We start from the raw sequence: 21872 nt of genomic DNA on the forward strand, positions 1-21872 counted from the left end.
TGTGGTCATCCTTTAGGATACTAAGATCAGCTCCTAACATGTCGATCTTAGTCTTGAGGGCCTCCCTAGAAGTCATGATAGCATGTAGTATGTCCTGCAGGGAAGAGCCATTGTGAGATTCAACATTCGATGTCAGGGTCAACTCTGATCGGGTTTCCTGCTGACTCACTGTAGGTGCTCCTAGATCGAGCTTTCAAGTGACTTTGCCCATTGCACCCCCTCTGCAGTTGTCGGTGGCCAGTGAGCTTCTGCTTAGAATCAGTGTTGTTTATAGGGCAGGGTGCTACACACACCTTCAGGAACCTCCCCATGGTGCTATGAGTGCAGCATGATATGGGCATCCCAATGTGCCGAAGAAGGACTCACACAAGGATCTCCTGCAGCCCAAACTTCCAAAGTGTATGGTGCTGGTCCTGGTATATTCCCTGAGGACCTCGGCCAGGCTGCACAACTGGTAGGGAGTCCAGCCCGCCACAGTCCCTCCCGAAGCATCCTAGTGACAATGGGGCTCCCTTAGGTTTTCTCAGGTCTGCCTTTGGATCTCCCCCCCTCGGGCTCTAAGGTGGAACCAGATGAACCACTCCAAGGCCCCCTTGGGGCAGTCCTCAGAGGTGCCAGGCAGGATGTGCATAAGAACACCAACCACCCATGCCAGAGCACCCCCCAGGAGGGGCTGGGGGCTAGGTGAAGTCACAGATGTAATTGACCTTCTAAGTGTTGAGCCAGCAATAATCCAAGCGGGGGGAGGGCCGCAGGAGCCCACTCGACCACCAGAGGTGTACAGCCTTCACCCAGGTGTGGTCAGCAAATCAGCCAGTGAAGGCTGGAGGAGTGCTGCGTCCTGGGAGGCCCTCTCTCCTCACGGTAGTGGCTAGTGGAACTGCCAGCTAGAGGTCCCCACCATCAAGGTCGGTTCCAGTTGTGTGCCAATTTCAGGGGAAAGGCACAGGTCCACGACGGTCAGCCTCAAGTCCACACCACATGCCCCGGTCACAAAATCCCAGGGGGGCCACTGCGCCACTGTGGAGGTGCAGCAAGGGCCATGAGAGTCCACAGGTCCCAGGAGGGTGATGGAGGCCCCCACTGCACCACAGCAGGGCAAGCTCCACGATCAGGCTGTTACCTTGATGCACCCACTGCGGTGTTCTTGGGGCCCAATCAAGTGCACAATGTAGGGGATTAAACGGCCAGAGAGACCGGGATATGTCTTCAACTGTTGCCAGCCCCCATTGCTTCACCATCAGTCCGGTGCCACATATGATAATGCCCAGGGGCGCCGACAAGGACTCTCGTGTTGCCCCCTCAGGTTTTCAGGGGGGACACAGGAAGCACAGTTCTCTAGGGCCCCACGGGGGTGGCCCCCCAACCAGCAAGCAACAACTCATGGCAGGCCTCTCTTCATGGCTACAGGCCCCACTAATAGTCTCAGTTTCTTCATGGGTGGGGGTGCACCCCATCACCTCACACCAGCCTCCCGGGCGATGCAGCGAGAGCACACAACCTGCGCCAATTACTAGCTCTCAGCAGTCACAGGATTGTAGGCCCAAAGAGGCCTCTGGCACCGGCTGTGCTCAGCTCTTCCTGCCACCCGCTGGTCATGTGGGTTTGCTGTCAGGGCAGGGCTCCCCTTTGGGAGGTTGGTCCTCCAGTCAGGGGGAGCCCACCCACTGCAATGCACTTCTAGCGGGCTCCTCTCTTCTGCACTGCTGCCTGGAATGGGTGGGTGTCAGGGCGGCACAACTGACACTCCACCATTTTAACCTGAACACTCTGGGTGGAATGCCTGCCTGGCAAGGGCTTTGCGCTACAACTACAGCCAATGCTTTCAAGGCCCTCTGCACAGTTACACCATTGCCAGGGTCCCAGTGGGTGCAGAGATGAGTCTGGGGGCTATGCTAAGGGGATAACACCATGGACAGGGGCAACCGGGTGGGAGCAGAGGAGAGCTTATGTCTCACTACATCAGCATTAAGCCACGCCCCTCATGTCCATTTGAAATGTTCATCACTAATGTATGCACTGTACAAATATATCATTAAAAATGTTTTTGTTAACTATCAAAAATTAAATTCAATTTATATTACTCACATTTACATAGTTAACATTGTTATTAATTAATGACTTGTTAAGAAAAAATAGTTTCAGGAATAACTTTGTGGAAAAAAAAATCTTTCAATATGAAATTATACTTCTCTCAATAACTTTATTATGTAACTAGTAATAAATGTCAAAAAAAGGATGCACAGCATCAAGTGGTAGGTTTCTGGCCAGAGCTTGCCTCCTAATTACACTGTCAAGAGATAACCTCCTCAGGAAGGGACATCTTGTGGGCACAGAGGAGGCACCTCAAGGATCCTTTTTGGGAGGGTGGGTTTAGGTTTCACAGGGGTCAGGAACATGTAAGAAGTGAATTTGGGGGGAGAAGGGTAGGAGGGCTGAGAGAGGATTGGATTTGGGAGGTAGATGTGCAGGTTTGGGAGGTAGGGTGATGTGTGTGTGTGTCTGTTTTGCAGGTGTGTCTGGTCTATGTGGTGTATGTTTGCATGTGTGTTTCTTGGCAGGTGTTTAGTGTTCAGGTGAATGTGTGTGCATTTTTGTTTGGATGGTGTTGTGTGTGTGGTTTTGTGTGAGTGTGCGTCTGGATGAGTGTGTTGTTGGTGTGGTTGTGGGGTGTGTATCTGTATGTTTTGCAGATGCATGTGTGCCTGGTGCATGTTTGGATGTGTGTGATTTAGCAGGTGTTTGGTGTTTGGGTAAGTGTGTGCATTTGGGTTTGTGAGTTTTGTTTTGCATGTAGGTGTTTGGATGAGTGTGCTGTATCAGGTGGATGTTGTGGCTGTGGTGCATGTGGGTGTGCTGGTCGTTATGTTGATTGTGGGTGTGCTGGTGGTTATCTGTGTGGTAGTGATTGTGGTAATGGTGCTTGCATCTTTTGTGGTGGGTGTTGTGGTATTGGGTGTGGTAATGGTGTTTGTGGGTGTGGTGCTGAGTGTGATGGTTGATGTGCTGCCTGTGAGTGTAGCGTCAGTAATTTGTGTATGTTGGATGGGTGTTTGTTTGTGTTTCTTTGTGTGTTTGTGTTTATGTGTGGATGTTATGCTTGTGCCTATTGGAGTGGGTGCCTGCGAGGAAGTGAGTATGCTTGGAATTGGGGTATGAGTTGGGATTGGAGATGAGGTAGGGACTGGAGTTGGGGCAAAAGGTTGGGCTGGGTCAGGGGCTGCGGTCATTGCAGGGGCTATTTTTGTAAGTGGTCTCTGCATACCAGACATTGACCTCTGAATGACATCCAGAAATGCAAGCATGTGTGCATTTGGCAACTAAGGCTCTGGATGCCATTCACGATCACAGTCTGGCTTACAGAGATGCTGCAGAAGAGAGTCAATAGCCTCTTCACTGAGCACAGCTGGGGGACAAGAGCAGGGGGAGGAGCCTGCGGCAAAGGAGACCTCAGCCCTTCTAGGGGGGCAGGTTTGTCCAACTGGAGTGGGAAAGAAAGAGGGAGGAAGATGGGAATATGGGTGGAGATGGTAATGCCCTATAGGGTCCACCACCACTTGGGACTGGCTGCTTGTTGAGGCATCCAAAGAAGATGACAAGCTGGTGGCCTATGTTCCAGTCCCGTCACCCTTCATGCCACTGTGTCCATCAATGTCTTAGGTTACACCACCTGACACACAGTAGCCAGCTGCTTCCCCGCCTTTGTGGCCATTGTCCCCTTTGACATCTCCTGAAGATGCTGGAAAGAAAAAAACAACATTTTTATTGGAGCTGTGCAAAGAAAAACGATCATGAGGTTTTTTAACACATCATTTCCTAATTTTAATATTTCACCTGCTTCAAGGCTCTTAAACATAGGCATACTTGACCATTTCCCCATGCATCCTAAGGACCCATTTGTTCAAAGTTTTGTAATTTCCCATCATTACTCCCATTTAATTTTTTATAATTTTTCTTAAACATTTAAAAAATGTTCTGTATTGGTTTAACACCACTGAATGCTACAGATTGTTTTTAATAGACGTCACAAAAATCAATGTGTAGCAGGAAAGCTTTTTACCATGTACGTTGTTCATCTACAAAAGTCCCTTTCACTAATCTCTTTTACTTCAATACTGATTTATCATTCGGACATAAAGGACACAAAAATCTTGCTTTTGGGTATGTGTCACTCTACCACCAATGTGTATACATTCCTGTCTGTTTCATTAAAAATATTTGCCTATCGAATCCATGTTTGTAAAAACAGACTGGGTTACACCCACTTTTGTGAAGGCGTAAGGCTTCATGTCAATCTGCAACTGTTAACATGAACTGACTTTAATTTTTAAGTGAAAACATGTTTTTGATATGTTGTTGCCAAAAAATGCTGCCATTGTACTAATGTTTCTAGTAATTTTGGATCACATGCTCACCATTGTTTGTTTATTATACCAACTCACCAACATGAAATTTGGAACATCCACTGTATCATGTGTGCATTGTAGGTTAATGTCACTTTTATACAGCCAATATAACTTTCTCACTATTGTGATGAGCATCATACCTGAGACATTCATAAATTGTGGCCTGTTTGGTACAACTGTCCCCCATATTGTAGAAAAAAGTCTGGTACTTTTTCTCAGGCATGCATGTGCCTGCTCAAAACAGTCGTTTGACAGTGATCAGAAATCTATTGGTAACATTTTCCCAAAATTAATATGTAAAACACATGATCACTTGTGCAAAATGTTACACCTTCCAGAACTCTTCTTGTGCCTTGGACGTGTGTCAATCTTTATGTTGATGCAGTAGTTTTTCCTGCAACAAAAATAGTTATCTAACTATGAGAACTCAAAAGAAACTTGCCCCCTTGACGGTGCTGTGGGGCTCTCAACTGCACATCAAGATGGGGATGGGCTACCGCAAGTATGCGTGCCATTAGGGGGGGTCAGAGTGCAGCGCATTTCCTTCTCATGCTGGGAGGACTGGCCGGACCAGGAAACACTCTCTCTCCCGTAGGTTGTTCCACCTTTTCCCAATTTCTTCCTGTGTGCATAGTTTGTTTGCTACAGCATTCACTCTGTCAACTATTCTGGACTCGATTTGCCTTTTCTGAGCTATAGTTGTATTCTGTATTTGGGCTCCAAACAATTGAGGCTCTACTCTAATGATTTCATCCACCATGACTGACAATTCTCCCTCTGTAAAATGGGGGTTTCTCCTCCCTGACATTATGAGTAAATAAAATTGATTGAAATAGAGGACCCACACGCTAAGTTAAAAAAAAAAACTGAATAATACATAGAGGGAGAAAAAAATAACCTGACTTCTGTGTGGCAAATTCAGCCGCAGAATCAGTGTTCTTCAGTGGCATGACAAAGGATAATGGTCTGAAATGGAGTGTGTTTTATAGTGTGGTATGCAGGTGTAAGCAATTAGCCAATAGTCGTCAGGTATGTGCTGCTGGCATCCATCCAATAGCCACAGGCATAGTACAATGTTGACCATGTCCTGCAACAGACTCCTGCCATCAGGGGTCCGCCGCTAGAACAATGCCAGCAAAATGGTGAAATCTAAATATGCGTGGCACAATTCCACCACCCTGACAGTGACAAAGTACTGTTTACCAGCATAGGAGTCCACCGTGTTGGCAGCGGGAAACCGCTCACCCGACGGACTACATGTAGAAAAGTACCATCTTGCCTGGCATATTACCCCCATTTTTCACTGTATATATGTTGTTTTAGTTGTATGTGTCACTGGGACCCTGGTAACCCAGGGCCCCAGTGCTCATAAGTGTGCCTGAATGTGTTACCTGTGTAGTGACTAACTGTCTCACTGAGGCTCTGCTAATCAGAACCTCAGTGGTTATGCTCTCTCATTTCTTTCAAAATTGTCACTGTCAGGCTAGTGACCATTTTTACCAATTTACATTGGCTTACTGGAACACCCTTATAATTCCCTAGTATATGGTACTGAGGTTCCCAGGGTATTGGGGTTCCAGGAGATCCCTATGGGCTGCAGCATTTCTTTTGCCACCCATAGGGAGCTCTGACAATTCTTACACAGGCCTGCCACTGCAGCCTGAGTGAAATAACGTCCACGTTATTTCACAGCCATTTTACACTGCACTTAAGTAACTTATAAGTCACCTATATGTCTAACCTTTACCTGGTAAAGGTTAGGTGCAAAGTTACTTAGTGTGAGGGCACCCTGGCACTAGCCAAGGTGCCCCCACATTGTTCAGAGCCAATTCACTGAACTTTGTGAGTGCGGGGACACCATTACACGCGTGCACTACATATAGGTCACTACCTATATGTAGCTTCACCATGGTAACTCCGAATATGGCCATGTAACATGTCTATGATCATGGAATTGCCCCCTCTATGCCATCCTGGCATTGTTGGTACAATTCCATGATCCCAGTGGTCTGTAGCACAGACCCTGGTACTGCCAGACTGCCCTTCCTGGGGTTTCTCTGCAGCTGCTGCTGCTGCCAAACCCTCAGACAGGCAGCTGCCCTCCTGGGGTCCAGCCAGGCCTGGCCCAGGATGGCAGAACAAAGAACTTCCTCTGAGAGAGGGTGTGACACCCTCTCCCTTTGGAAAATGGTGTGAAGGCAGGGGAGGAGTAGCCTCCCCCAGCCTCTGGAAATGCTTTGTTGGGCACAGATGTGCCCAATTCTGCATAAGCCAGTCTACACCGGTTCAGGGACCCCTTAGCCCCTGCTCTGGCGCGAAACTGGACAAAGGAAAGGGGAGTGACCACTCCCCTGACCTGCACCTCCCCTGGGAGGTGTCCAGAGCTCCTCCAGTGTGCTCCAGACCTCTGCCATCTTGGAAACAGAGGTGCTGCTGGCACACTGGACTGCTCTGAGTGGCCAGTGCCACCAGGTGACGTCAGAGACTCCTTGTGATAGGCTCCTTCAGGTGTTAGTAGCCTTTCCTCTCTCCTAGGTAGCCAAATCCTCTTTTCTGGCTATTTAGGGTCTCTGTCTCTGGGGAAACTTTAGATAACGAATGCATGAGCTCAGCTGAGTTCCTCTGCATCTCCCTCTTCACCTTCTGATAAGGAATCGACCGCTGACCGCGCTGGAAGCCTGCAAACCTGCAACATAGTAGCAAAGACGACTACTGCAACTCTGTAACGCTGATCCTGCCGCCTTCTCGACTGTTTTCCTGCTTGTGCATGCTGTGGGGGTAGTCTGCCTCCTCTCTGCACCAGAAGCTCCGAAGAAATCTCCCGTGGGTCGACGGAATCTTCCCCCTGCAACCGCAGGCACCAAAAAGCTGCATTACCGGTCCCTTGGGTCTCCTCTCAGCACGACGAGCAAGGTCCCTCGAATCCAGCGACACCGTCCAAGTGACCCCCACAGTCCAGTGACTCTTCAGCCCAAGTTTGGTGGAGGTAAGTCCTTGCCTCACCTCGCTGGGCTGCATTGCTGGGAACCGCGACTTTGCAAGCTACTCCGGCCCCTGTGCACTTCCAGCGGAAATCCTTCGTGCACAGCCAAGCCTGGGTCCACGGCACTCTAACCTGCATTGCACGACTTTCTAAGTTGGTCTCCGGCGACGTGGGACTCCTTTGTGCAACTTCGGCGAGCACCGTTTCACGCATCCTCGTAGTGCCTGTTTCTGGCACTTCTCCGGGTGCTACCTGCTTCAGTGAGGGCTCTTTGTCTTGCTCGACGTCCCCTCTCTCTGCAGGTCCAATTTGCGACCTCCTGGTCCCTCCTGGGCCCCAGCAGCGTCCAAAAACGCCAAACGCACGATTTGCATGTAGCAAGGCTTGTTGGCGTCCATCCGGCGGGAAAACACTTCTGCACGACTCTCCAAGGCGTGGGGGATCCATCCTCCAAAGGGGAAGTCTCTAGCCCTTGTCGTTCCTGCAGTATTCACAGTTCTTCAGTCTAGTAAGAGCTTCTTTGCACCAACCGCTGGCATTTCTTGGGCATCTGCCCATCTCCGAGTTGCTTGTGACTTTTGGACTTGGTCCCCTTGTTCCACAGGTACCCTCAGTCAGGAATCCATCATTGTTGCATTGCTGATTTGTGTTTTCCTTGCATTTTCCCTCTAACACGACTATTTTGTCCTTAGGGGAACTTTGGTGCACTTTGCACTCACTTTTCAGGGTCTTGGGGAGGGTTATTTTGCTAACTCTCACTATTTTCTAATAGTCCCAGCGACCCTCTACAAGGTCACATAGGTTTGGGGTCCATTCGTGATTCGCATTCCACTTCTGGAGTATATGGTTTGTGTTGCCCCTATCCCTATGTTTCCCCATTGCATCCTATTGTAACTATACATTGTTTGCACTGTTTTCTAAGACTATACTGCATATTTTTGCTATTGTGTATATATATCTTGTGTATATTTCCTATCCTCTCACTGAGGGTACACTCTAAGATACTTTGGCATATTGTCATAAAAATAAAGTACCTTTATTTTTAGTATAACTGTGTATTGTGTTTTCTTATGATATTGTGCATATGACACTAAGTGGTACTGTAGTAGCTTCACACGTCTCCTAGTTCAGCCTAAGCTGCTCTGCTAAGCTACCATTATCTATCAGCCTAAGCTGCTAGCCACCCTATACACTAATAAGGGATAACTGGGCCTGGTGCAAGGTGCAAGTACCCCTTGGTATTCACTACAAGCCAGTCCAGCCTCCTACATTGGTTGTGCAGCGGTGGGATAAGTGCTTTGAGACTACTTACCACTCTTGTCATTGTACTTTTCATAAGAGAAAAATATACAAAACAAGGTCAGTGTATATACACATAGCCAAAAAGTTTTGCATTTCCTCTTTTCACTCTTTTCTAAGTGCTGAAAAGTACTTCTAAACTTTCAAAAAGTTCTTAAAAGTTTAAAAAGTTTTTTCTGTCTTTCCAAAAAGTTCTGAAAACTTTTTTCTCTTTGTCTATCACTTTAACTCTCTCTAAAAATGTCTGGCACAGGCCAAAAAGTTGAACTGTCCAAACTTGCATATGATCACCTTAGCTGGAAAGGAGCAAGGAGTCTCTGCATAGAGAGAGGTTTGAGTGTAGGGAAGAATCCTTCCTTAGAACTGTTAATTAATATGCTTAGAGTACAGGATAAGGCCATAAGTGCCCAATCTGTAGAAAAAGTAGCTAATGGTTCTCAATCTGATCCAGGGACTCCCCCAGGAAAAGGTTCAGGAAAGAAACTTCTCAGCCTGCCCATTACTAGACAGTCTAGCATAGTTGGTACAGAGGTTGAATCACATCATACTGATGATGTGCTCTCACATTATGCTGGTAGCCAAGCTGTTAGGGTGCCCTTGGTAAGGGACAGGTCTCCTTCTGTTCATTCCCATCATACCTCTGTATCTAGAAATGTCCCTCCCACCCACCCTGATGACAGATTGTTAGAAAGGGAGCTCAATAGATTGAGAGTGGAGCAAACCAGACTGAAGCTCAAGAAGCAACAGCTGGATTTGGATAGACAGTCTTTAGAAATAGAGAGGGAAAGACAGAAGATGGGTTTAGATACCCATGGTGGCAGCAGCAGTATTCCCCATAGTCATCCTGCAAAAGAGCATGATTCCAGGAATCTGCATAAGATAGTTCCCCCTTACAAGGAGGGGGATGACATTAACAAGTGGTTTGCTGCACTTGAGAGGGCCTGTGCTGTACAGGATGTCCCTCAAAAGCAGTGGGCTGCTATCCTATGGCTATCATTTACTGGAAAAGGTAGGGATAGGCTCCTTACTGTAAAAGAAAATGATGCTAACAATTTCCAAGTTCTTAAGAATGCACTCCTGGATGGTTATGGCTTAACCACTGAACAGTACAGGATAAAGTTCAGAGATACCAAAAAGGAGTCTTCACAAGACTGGGTTGATTTCATTGACCAGGCAGTGAAGGCCTTGGAGGGGTGGTTACATGGCAGTAAAGTTACTGATTATGACAGCCTGTATAACTTGATCCTGAGAGAGCATATTCTTAATAATTGTGTGTCTGATTTGTTGCACCAGTACTTGGTGGACTCTGATCTGACCTCTCCCCAAGAATTGGGAAAGAAGGCAGACAAATGGGTCAGAACAAGAGTGAACAGAAAAGTTCATACAGGGGGTGACAAAGATGGCAACAAAAAGAAGGATGGTAAGTCTTCTGACAAGGGTGGGGACAAATCTAAAAATGAGTCTTCATCAGGCCCACAAAAACACTCTGGTGGGGGTGGTGGGCCCAAATCCTCCTTTAATCAGAACAAGGAAAAGAAACCATGGTGCTATTTATGTAAAATAAAAGGCCATTGGACAACAGATCCCAGTTGTCCAAAGAAAGGCACCACAGCTCCTACCACTACAACCCCTACTGCTACACCTAGTGTCCCTACTAATAGCAGTGGTGGTGGGAGCAAACCTACTAATAGCCAATCCAAGGGAGTAGCTGGGCTCACTTTTGGTAATTTAGTTGGGGTTGGTCTGATTAGGGAGACCACAGAGGCTACTTTAGTCTCTGAATGGGGCTATTGACTTAGCCACTTTGGTTGCTTGCCCCCATAACTTGGAGAAGTACAAGCAACTAACCCTAATAAATGGTGTTGAGGTCCAGGCCTACAGGGACACAGGTGCCAGTGTCACAATGGTGATTGAGAAACTGGTGCACCCTGAACAACACATACTTGGACACCAGTACCAAGTAACCGATGCTCACAACATAACACAAAGCCACCCCATGGCTGTTGTAAATCTCAACTGGGGGGGGGTATCTGGTCCAAAGAAAGTTGTGGTAGCTTCAGATTTACCTGTAGACTGTCTATTAGGGAACGATTTGGAGACATCAGCTTGGTCAGATGTGGAGTTGGAGGCCCATGCAGCAATGCTGGGCATCCCAGGGCATATTTTTGCTTTGACAAGGGCTCAGGCCAAAAAGCAAAAAGGACAGGGAAGCTTGGATCCTGGAACAATGGACCAAGTGCTCCCTAAAGCTAGGGCTAGTAGAAGCAAACCACTTCCTACTATCCCTCCCTCTACAGTGGATTCTACTTCTGAGGAAGAAGAATTCCCTCCCTGTGCAGAACCTACACCAGAGGAGCTGGAAGCAGACACTGCTGAGCTTTTGGGTGAAGGGGGGCCTGCCAGAGAGGAGCTGAGTGTGGCACAGCAAACCTGTCCCACATTAGAGGGTCTCAGACAGCAAGCTGTCAAACAGGCTAATGGGGATGTCAGTGACTCACACAGAGTTTACTGGGAGGACAACCTCTTGTACACTGAGCATAGGGATCCTAAACCTGGAGCAGCCAGGAGATTAGTGATTCCTCAGGAGTACAGAAAGTTCCTCCTAACACTGGCACATGACATTCCCTTAGCTGGGCACCTGGGTCAAATGAAAACTTGGGACAGATTGGTACCATTGTTTCATTGGCCTAGGATGTCTGAGGACACAAAAGAATTTTGTAAGTCCTGTGAAACCTGTCAAGCCAGTGGCAAGACAGGTGGCACTCCAAAGGCACCCCTTATCCCACTGCCTGTGGTTGGGGTTCCCTTTGAAAGGGTAGGGGTTGACATAGTTGGCCCCCTTGACCCTCCTACTGCTTCAGGCAATAGGTTTATCTTGGTGGTAGTGGACCATGCCACAAGATATCCTGAAGCTATTCCTTTAAGGACCACTACAGCTCCTGCAGTGGCAAAGGCCCTCCTGGGAATATTTTCCAGGGTGGGCTTCCCAAAGGAAGTAGTATCAGACAGAGGAAGCAATTTCATGTCTGCATACTTAAAGGCCATGTGGAAGGAGTGTGGTGTAACTTACAAGTTCACAACACCCTATCATCCACAAACAAATGGACTGGTGGAGAGATTTAATAAAACTCTCAAAGGCATGATTATGGGACTCCCTGAAAAACTCCGCAGGAGATGGGATATCCTTCTACCATGCCTCCTTTTTGCCTACAGGGAGGTACCCCAGAAAGGAGTGGGCTTCAGCCCCTATGAACTTCTTTTTGGACACCCTGTTAGGGGTCCACTCACACTTGTACAGGAGGGTTGGGAACAACCTTTAAAAGCTCCTAAGCAGGATATTGTGGATTATGTACTTGGCCTCAGATCAAGGATGGCTGAGTACATGAAAAAGGCCAGTAAAAACCTTCAGGCCAGCCAAGAGCTCCAGAAGCAATGGCATGATCAGAAGGCTGTTTTGGTTCAGTACCAACCAGGGCAGAAAGTGTGGGTCTTGGAGCCTGTGGCCCCAAGAGCACTCCAAGATAAATGGAGTGGTCCACACACAATTGTTGAAAAAAAGGGTGAAGTCACCTACTTGGTTGACTTAGGCACTGCCAGGAGTCCCCTTAGGGTGCTCCATGTCAACCGCCTGAAACCCTACTATGACAGGGCTGATCTCACCCTGCTCATGGCAACAGATGAGGGACAGGAAGAAGACAGTGATCCTCTACCTGATCTCTTCTCTTCCACAGAACAAGATGCTCTTGTGGAAGGTGTAGTTTTGGCTGATTGTCTTACTGCTGAGCAGAAAGATAATTGCATAAATCTCCTAGGACAATTTTCAGAACTCTTCTCCATTGTGCCAGGCACCACTTCTTGGTGTGAGCACACTATAGATACTGGAGACAGTTTACCTGTCAAAAGTAAGATCTATAGGCAGCCTGACCATGTCAGGGACTGCATAAAGCAAGAAGTTCAGAAGATGTTGGAACTAGGAGTGGTTGAGCACTCTGACAGTCCATGGGCTTCTCCTGTGGTACTGGTACCAAAACCCAATTCTAAAGATGGAAAGAAGGAAATGAGGTTTTGTGTAGACTATAGAGGTCTCAACTTGGTAACCAAAACTGATGCTCACCCTATACCCAGGGCAGATGAGCTTATAGATACACTGGCATCTGCCAAGTATCTAAGCACTTTTGATTTGACTGCAGGGTATTGGCAGATCAAATTGTCAGAAGATGCTAAATCTAAGACTGCATTTTCTACCATTGGAGGACATTACCAGTTTACTGTAATGCCTTTTGGTCTGAAAAATGCACCTGCCACTTTTCAGAGGTTGGTGAACACAGTCCTGCAAGGGCTGGAAGCTTTCAGTGCAGCATATTTGGATGATATAGCTGTCTTTAGCTCCAGCTGGGATGATCACCTGGTCCACCTTTGGAAAGTTTTGGAGGCCCTGCAAAAGGCAGGCCTCACTATCAAGGCTTCAAAGTGCCAGATAGGGCAGGGTAAGGTGGTTTATCTGGGACACCTTGTTGGTGGGGAACAGATTGCACCACTGCAGGGGAAAATCCAAACTATTATTGATTGGGTTCCCCCTACCACTCAGACTCAGGTGAGAGCCTTCCTAGGCCTCACTGGGTATTACAGGAGGTTCATTAAGAACTATGGCTCCATTGCAGCCCCTCTTAATGACCTCACATCCAAGAAAATGCCTAAAAAGGTATTATGGACAGCAAACTGTCAGAAAGCTTTTGAGGAGCTGAAGCAGGCCATGTGCTCTGCACCTGTCCTGAAAAGCCCTTGTTACTCTAAAAAATTCTATGTCCAAACTGATGCATCTGAATTAGGAGTAGGGGCAGTCCTATCACAACTTAATTCTGAGGGCCAGGATCAACCTGTTGCTTTTATTAGTAGGAGGTTGACCCCTAGAGAAAAGCGTTGGTCTGCCATTGAGAGGGAGGCCTTTGCTGTGGTCTGGGCTCTGAAGAAGTTGAGGCCATACCTGTTTGGCACTCACTTCGTTGTTCAGACAGACCACAAACCTCTACTTTGGCTAAAACAAATGAAAGGTGAAAATCCTAAATTGTTGAAGTGGTCCATATCCCTACAGGGAATGGACTATACAGTGGAACATAGACCTGGGAGTAGCCACTCCAATGCAGATGGACTCTCCAGATATTTCCACTTAGACAATGAAGACTCATCAGGTAATGGCTAGTCTTATTGTCCTTCGTTTGGGGGGGGGGTTGTGTAGGAAAGTACCATCTTGCCTGGCATGTTACCCCCATTTTTCACTGTATATATGTTGTTTTAGTTGTATGTGTCACTGGGACCCTGGTAACCCAGGGCCCCAGTGCTCATAAGTGTGCCTGAATGTGTTACCTGTGTAGTGACTAACTGTCTCACTGAGGCTCTGCTAATCAGAACCTCAGTGGTTATGCTCTCTCATTTCTTTCAAAATTGTCACTGACAGGCTAGTGACCATTTTTACCAATTTACATTGGCTTACTGGAACACCCTTATAATTCCCTAGTATATGGTACTGAGGTACCCAGGGTATTGGGGTTCCAGGAGATCCCTATGGGCTGCAGCATTTCTTTTGCCACCTATAGGGAGCTCTGACAATTCTTACACAGGCCTGCCACTGCAGCCTGAGTGAAATAACGTCCACGTTATTTCACAGCCATTTTACACTGCACTTAAGTAACTTATAAGTCACCTATATGTCTAACCTTTACCTGGTAAAGGTTAGGTGCAAAGTTACTTAGTGTGAGGGCACCCTGGCACTAGCCAAGGTGCCCCCACATTGTTCAGAGCCAATTCACTGAACTTTGTGAGTGCGGGGACACCATTACACGCGTGCACTACATATAGGTCACTACCTATATGTAGCTTCACCATGGTAACTCCGAATATGGCCATGTAACATGTCTATGATCATGGAATTGCCCCCTCTATGCCATCCTGGCATTGTTGGTACAATTCCATGATCCCAGTGGTCTGTAGCACAGACCCTGGTACTGCCAGACTGCCCTTCCTGGGGTTTCTCTGCAGCTGCTGCTGCTGCCAACCCCTCAGACAGGCAGCTGCCCTCCTGGGGTCCAGCCAGGCCTGGCCCAGGATGGCAGAACCAAGAACTTCCTCTGAGAGAGGGTGTGACACCCTCTCCCTTTGGAAAATGGTGTGAAGGCAGGGGAGGAGTAGCCTCCCCCAGCCTCTGGAAATGCTTTGTTGGGCACAGATGTGCCCAATTCTGCATAAGCCAGTCTACACCGGTTCAGGGACCCCTTAGCCCCTGCTCTGGCGCGAAACTGGACAAAGGAAAGGGGAGTGACCACTCCCCTGACCTGCACCTCCCCTGGGAGGTGTCCAGAGCTCCTCCAGTGTGCTCCAGACCTCTGCCATCTTGGAAACAGAGGTGCTGCTGGCACACTGGACTGCTCTGAGTGGCCAGTGCCACCAGGTGACGTCAGAGACTCCTTGTGATAGGCTCCTTCAGGTGTTAGTAGCCTTTCCTCTCTCCTAGGTAGCCAAACCCTCTTTTCTGGCTATTTAGGGTCTCTGTCTCTGGGGAAACTTTAGATAACGAATGCATGAGCTCAGCCGAGTTCCTCTGCATCTCCCTCTTCACCTTCTGATAAGGAATCGACCGCTGACCGCGCTGGAAGCCTGCAAACCTGCAACATAGTAGCAAAGACGACTACTGCAACTCTGTAACGCTGATCCTGCCGCCTTCTCGACTGTTTTCCTGCTTGTGCATGCTGTGGGGGTAGTCTGCCTCCTCTCTGCACCAGAAGCTCCGAAGAAATCTCCCGTGGGTCGACGGAATCTTCCCCCTGCAACCGCAGGCACCAAAAAGCTGCATTACCGGTCCCTTGGGTCTCCTCTCAGCACGACGAGCGAGGTCCCTCGAATCCAGCGACACTGTCCAAGTGACCCCCACAGTCCAGTGACTCTTCAGCCCAAGTTTGGTGGAGGTAAGTCCTTGCCTCACCTCGCTGGGCTGCATTGCTGGGAACCGCGACTTTGCAAGCTACTCCGGCCCCTGTGCACTTCCGGCGGAAATCCTTCGTGCACAGCCAAGCCTGGGTCCACGGCACTCTAACCTGCATTGCACGACTTTCTAAGTTGGTCTCCGGCGACGTGGGACTCCTTTGTGCAACTTCGGCGAGCACCGTTTCACGCATCCTCGTAGTGCCTGTTTCTGGCACTTCTCCGGGTGCTACCTGCTTCAGTGAGGGCTCTTTGTCTTGCTCGACGTCCCCTCTCTCTGCAGGTCCAATTTGCGACCTCCTGGTCCCTCCTGGGCCCCAGCAGCGTCCAAAAACGCCAAACGCACGATTTGCGTGTAGCAAGGCTTGTTGGCGTCCATCCGGCGGGAAAACACTTTTGCACAACTCTCCAAGGCGTGGGGGATCCATCCTCCAAAGGGGAAGTCTCTAGCCCTTGTCGTTCCTGCAGTATTCACAGTTCTTCAGTCTAGTAAGAGCTTCTTTGCACCAACCGCTGGCATTTCTTGGGCATCTGCCCATCTCCGAGTTGCTTGTGACTTTTGGACTTGGTCCCCTTGTTCCACAGGTACCCTCAGTCAGGAATCCATCATTGTTGCATTGCTGATTTGTGTTTTCCTTGCATTTTCCCTCTAACACGACTATTTTGTCCTTAGGGGAACTTTGGTGCACTTTGCACTCACTTTTCAGGGTCTTGGGGAGGGTTATTTTGCTAACTCTCACTATTTTCTAATAGTCCCAGCGACCCTCTACAAGGTCACATAGGTTTGGGGTCCATTCGTGATTCGCATTCCACTTCTGGAGTATATGGTTTGTGTTGCCCCTATCCCTATGTTTCCCCATTGCATCCTATTGTAACTATACATTGTTTGCACTGTTTTCTAAGACTATACTGCATATTTTTGCTATTGTGTATATATATCTTGTGTATATTTCCTATCCTCTCACTGAGGGTACACTCTAAGATACTTTGGCATATTGTCATAAAAATAAAGTACCTTTATTTTTAGTATAACTGTGTATTGTGTTTTCTTATGATATTGTGCATATGACACTAAGTGGTACTGTAGTAGCTTCACACGTCTCCTAGTTCAGCCTAAGCTGCTCTGCTAAGCTACCATTATCTATCAGCCTAAGCTGCTAGACACCCTATACACTAATAAGGGATAACTGGGCCTGGTGCAAGGTGCAAGTACCCCTTGGTACTCACTACAAGCCAGTCCAGCCTCCTACACTACACTCTGCCGACGCGGATGGAGGTTCCGCCACCATACATCTAAATACGAAGTCAGAATTCCATTAACTTGTCAGGGTACTTGAAACTGCAGCCACGGAGGGGAAACAGAACTCCTGTCAAGATCTAAATCAGGGTCTAAGTGTTTGGTCCCCACTTCACAGCTTGCCATTTCCATCAAGATTTTACACGTACGACTGCCTCACATGGAAAGAGTCTGGCTCACATGAGAGGAATAACCACCTTAATATCAGGGATGCCCACAAAGTGCCAATGGTGATCACCATTGTGTCAGAGGTTCATAACAGAATGCCAAGGATTACCATAGTATGCCACGGATGGTCATCTTTACACCTGAATCACCATGGTGCTAGTGCATCATATTTCCAAGGATGTCAACAATATGTCAAGAATGACCATCATTACACAGAGATGGCCATCATTATATGAAAGTTGGCTTAACTTTACCAGGGATGGCCCAAGTGCGTCATGGGCAGCCACAATTATGCCAGGGGTGGTCATCATTATGTCAGAGGTAGCCATGGCGATATCAAGGATGCCCACAATATGGCAAGAACTGTCATCATTATAAACATACCAGACACTATAATGCCAAAGATATAAACAATATATTGATAATATACCTCTTTATTCCAGAAGTGGCCTCCATTATACCAGGAGAAGTACCCATTACAGCAGATCATGTGAAAATTAATTACAATATCTGTAGCAGAATAACCATTATGTCAGGATTCTACTAGTGCAAGGGGCTTCCACCATTCTGTTTAGAATGGGCACCAGTGTACCAAGGATAATGTTCATATGCCAGGAATCCATTAAATGTCACTGCTGAATACAGTTGCCAGGGATGGACTGCTAACATGGCAGAATACCATCATAGATTTCACCCCCCACACATACACCTATATCTTGTACCCACTCCTCTGCTACTTCTAGTCCTTGTTCTCATTGTGTATTTGAATTGTTCAGTAGCTAACATGTACATTTCTACCCCTGCTCCTGCAGGCCTGCACTCAAACCATTTCAGCTATCACTGGAAATCTTCCTTCCCAGCCTCATGCTCACACAAACCCTGTGCCCAAGCACACTGGAGCCTGCAACACAACAAACCATCATGCACTTTGTCTGTTGATGATGAGTTATGCCACTGGCACTGTAAAATAATCTAAATATAGTAGATCCTGGGCTCTAACATTTGTTTATATCACTTCTACTCTGAAGATGTAGTGCTGCCTCCTATATGCCGTGTTTTGAACTGAATAATACTCAGCTCCAAACAACTTGGGCCTGATTTAGAGTTTGGTGGACGAGTTACTCCATCACAAACATGACAGATATTCCTTCCGCTGTATTACGATGTCCATAGGAAATAATGGAATTGTAATAGGGCGGACTACACATCCGTCATGTTTGTGACAGGGTATCTCCATCTGCCAAACTCTAAATCAGGCCCCTTGACTCTCTTACTGGGGCTGTGTTGCTGTCCGCGAGCCACACACTAGCTACTAACAACTTTAGACTCATATACAATCACTGTGTCTTTTACGTCCATATACATTTTGTTTGTTTTCATAATATTTAGCAAAGCCTGCTTTTAGCTAGTTGTTTTAATATTTTATGCAATGAAATGAAATACACTGTTCCAAAAGAAAAAGAGAGCCAGGGAAAACACAGAGGAGTCCTAATTTTTAGGAGCAAGAGTCCTCACACACCCGATTGGGTGTCATGCTTCATCATCAGATATGCTCCTCATCAGACCGGCGCTGCAATGTGTGACGGGCACCCCCCGAAGGGGGGCTCTTTGCCGGAGATCTTTTCTCGATGATGCCAATACCCCAAGAGTGAGTTAGGAAAAAAGGGAAAGGAGAGATCAACAAAAAAACAAAAATTGTCTCAGGACCCAACCTAAGTAATAGTTTTATTAGTCCACGATGGGCGATGGCCAAGATTAAAAATGAATCAGGAGACTGAAATAGAGGTAATGCTCAATCACTCTCTACCATACTTATAGGGAATAAGGAGGTCAGGAACTACTAGGCCATCCTTAGAATAAGCAAAATAGAAATAGTACACTGTTCCAATATATATACACACATGCAGGGAGAGGAAGTGTCAGTATTCTCAGGAGAGCCCTCAAGCATCCACTAGGATGCTAAGCATCATCATTGGGCAATCTCCTTGTCAGACCGGCACTGCAATGTCTGGCGGACCACCCCACGCAAGGTGGTAGCTCTCAACCGAAAATGATATAGCAGAACAGAGGTCTTGCGAAAAATACTGACAATAAGAGAAATTATATAGGCGAGACAAACATATTAAAATTGACTCTGAGCCTTAAGCATCATGATTTAATAACTCTGTGAAGGGTCAGGCCAAGATTTAAAAAACAAAGCAAAGGGAGTTAATATGGGGAATAATGTCCCGCCGTACTCCAAAGAAAGGGAAAAGGTAGTGTACCTAGTCCTAATACAGTGTGATCAACATGTTACGCGCCTCTGCGGTCAACAAATGATCCCTTGGCGCTTCATCAGGACCGACATGACTACTTCTCCTTCTTATACAAAAACAGATAAGTGCTAGGAAGTCACTTACTGAACAAGGACTAATTGTCACCATCAATTGGTCAGTAGGTTGCACTTCCCATAGTCGAGACAAGGCATCCTAGGAACGCAACAGCCTCAAACCAAAGGGACTATACTATAATCATCCTCTCGTCCGTCTGTCCACCTACCCCGGGTCGCGTGCCTGTAAAAACCTATACATTGGAACAGTGTACTATTTCTATTTTGTATATCTCGGTCCTAGGAGACCGTGCACTGGACCAAAACTCTCCCAGTCCCTCTCTTTTTTTGATACATCCTTAGAATAAGGTCAACATGTTTTGCGTCTCTATGGTCCAAAAGGATCCCGTGACGCTTCTTCAGGACCTAATGAATCTAAACTTCTCCTTCAATAAACTAAATTGACTCCTATAGTCTGAAACTGTCAGTAATAATATTTCCAGTCACTTACACTAGTCCAATCTGACTTGAACTTGCTGTTCCCACAAGTCACCCCTCCGTAGTCGGGACTGGGCTTCATGGGATCACGCAGGCCTTAAGCCAGGAAGAAAAACTTTCTCTACTCCCGGTGACGGGTGGATAACCTACCCCTGGCCGCGCTCCCGAATCATTTTAATATTTTAATCAGCTGCTTCTTTCTAAGAAGGCAGAGTTCATGCTGAACATTTTATCAGCCATTTTAGAACGTGCACTCTGTGGCCTGTTCAAGGCTGTCATGTGCGGTACATGATATGCTAGCTCGTATTGCAAGTCCAGGAGCCCTGGAGACAGTTCCTATCTGCATGATATACCAGGATACACCAGTACATCAAGCTTGTTCTCCAAACTCTGAATGGGTTATTATATAAACAACATATAGGCCTAAGGAAGATAGAGGGAATTCTCATCATGACTGTCCTGGGAAGCGTACCATACTGCAGACAGCTTTGCTGATCCTGGCACTGACTCTTCAGCTTCCAGAGAGGATTGTCATCCAGACAACAGGCAGACCTCTGCTAGCCTATCCAGGTAGGGGGTTGGGGTTACTCCCTTAAATCAGGACAAGCAAAAGGGTTACAACCGCTATGCTCTCATATTTAGACGTATGGTTTAGGAAAGAATCTCTAGGCTTTCTAAAATCATACAAAATAATGGGGTTGTTTATCATCTTTACCTTGGTTTGAGGGTGATTAATGTATTATGTTTCATCTGCCTAAATATTGCAGACTATGCTTTTTACACTACGATGCACTTGCTTAAATAAATGCATTGAAATCCAGTTCGCATCTCGTGTCCTGCCTTGGCATGTGTGAGACACTAAGGGCCTGATTACGACCGTGGCGGAGGGGATTACTCTGTCCCAAATGTGACAGATATCTCGCCAGCCGTATTATGAGTTCCATTATATCCTATGGAACTTGTAACACAATGGACGGGATATCTGTCACACTTGAGACGTAGTAATCCCCTCCTCAAAGGTCGTAATCATGCCCCCAGTAACTGAGTGAAAGGGGTATGATCTGTTTCCCTGACTTCCCTGAGGAGTCAGTGTCAAGTTTCCACCTTCCAGGGTTAGGTGAGGCACTGCGGGCTAGCTTGAGTTAGGCTGACAGCTTTCAAAGTGGTGTGGGGATGAATCCTACAGTGATTTCTGCTCCCTGCTCTTTCCCTAATCACTCTGTAATAAGTAGGGTGGACTTCTGAAGTAAGTTAAATTGACACTAAAGACTACATCTACCCTAACCTGTTGCTTGCATTACTGATATCACTCGTGCAATGCAGTCCACAAGCTTGTTATAATGTTTGTTGATGATTGTCTGATCCAGGTAGTGCATCACTATGGGAGGTGTTTGACAGATGCTTGTGGAGCAAAATACTATACATCCTAAATTTGAAAGAATATGCTCCTCTAATAGTTGGTAGTGTTGAGATTTCATCAAGGAAGCACAAGTGCAAGACTATCTATTTCTTTCTGAGAAACGTACAAAAAGCACCGTAGAATAGGAGACTGTGGAGGACCGTCTTTTGGCGGCTGGGTCACACAGAGACACAGAGGGACAAGAACAGGGAGTTCCCTGACAGGGCTGATAGGACTAACATAGTGTTTTCTGGGTCTTCTAAAAAATTGCAAACTAACAAGATGGCACTTGGGCAACTTTCCGTTTGTTGTATGGCCCCTACTTTCGCTCAGTTTATCACCCCTGCACATTTGTTCCTTTCTCAGTTTGTCAATCCAGTTTTCATTTGTTGCCTTACTGCCTTTCCCCAGCTTGAGTCCTGCTCTCAAAAAATATTGGGCTGATTGGCACCATGTCTGTGCCTGGCTTGTGGTCCGACTGTTTACCAGGTGTTTCTGTGTCTCATGATTTTTCTTGATGGCTTTGGAGCTCATTATTT

Source organism: Pleurodeles waltl, chromosome 8 (assembly GCF_031143425.1).
Source record: "Pleurodeles waltl isolate 20211129_DDA chromosome 8, aPleWal1.hap1.20221129, whole genome shotgun sequence".
Classification (NCBI taxonomy): Eukaryota; Metazoa; Chordata; class Amphibia; order Caudata; family Salamandridae; genus Pleurodeles; species Pleurodeles waltl.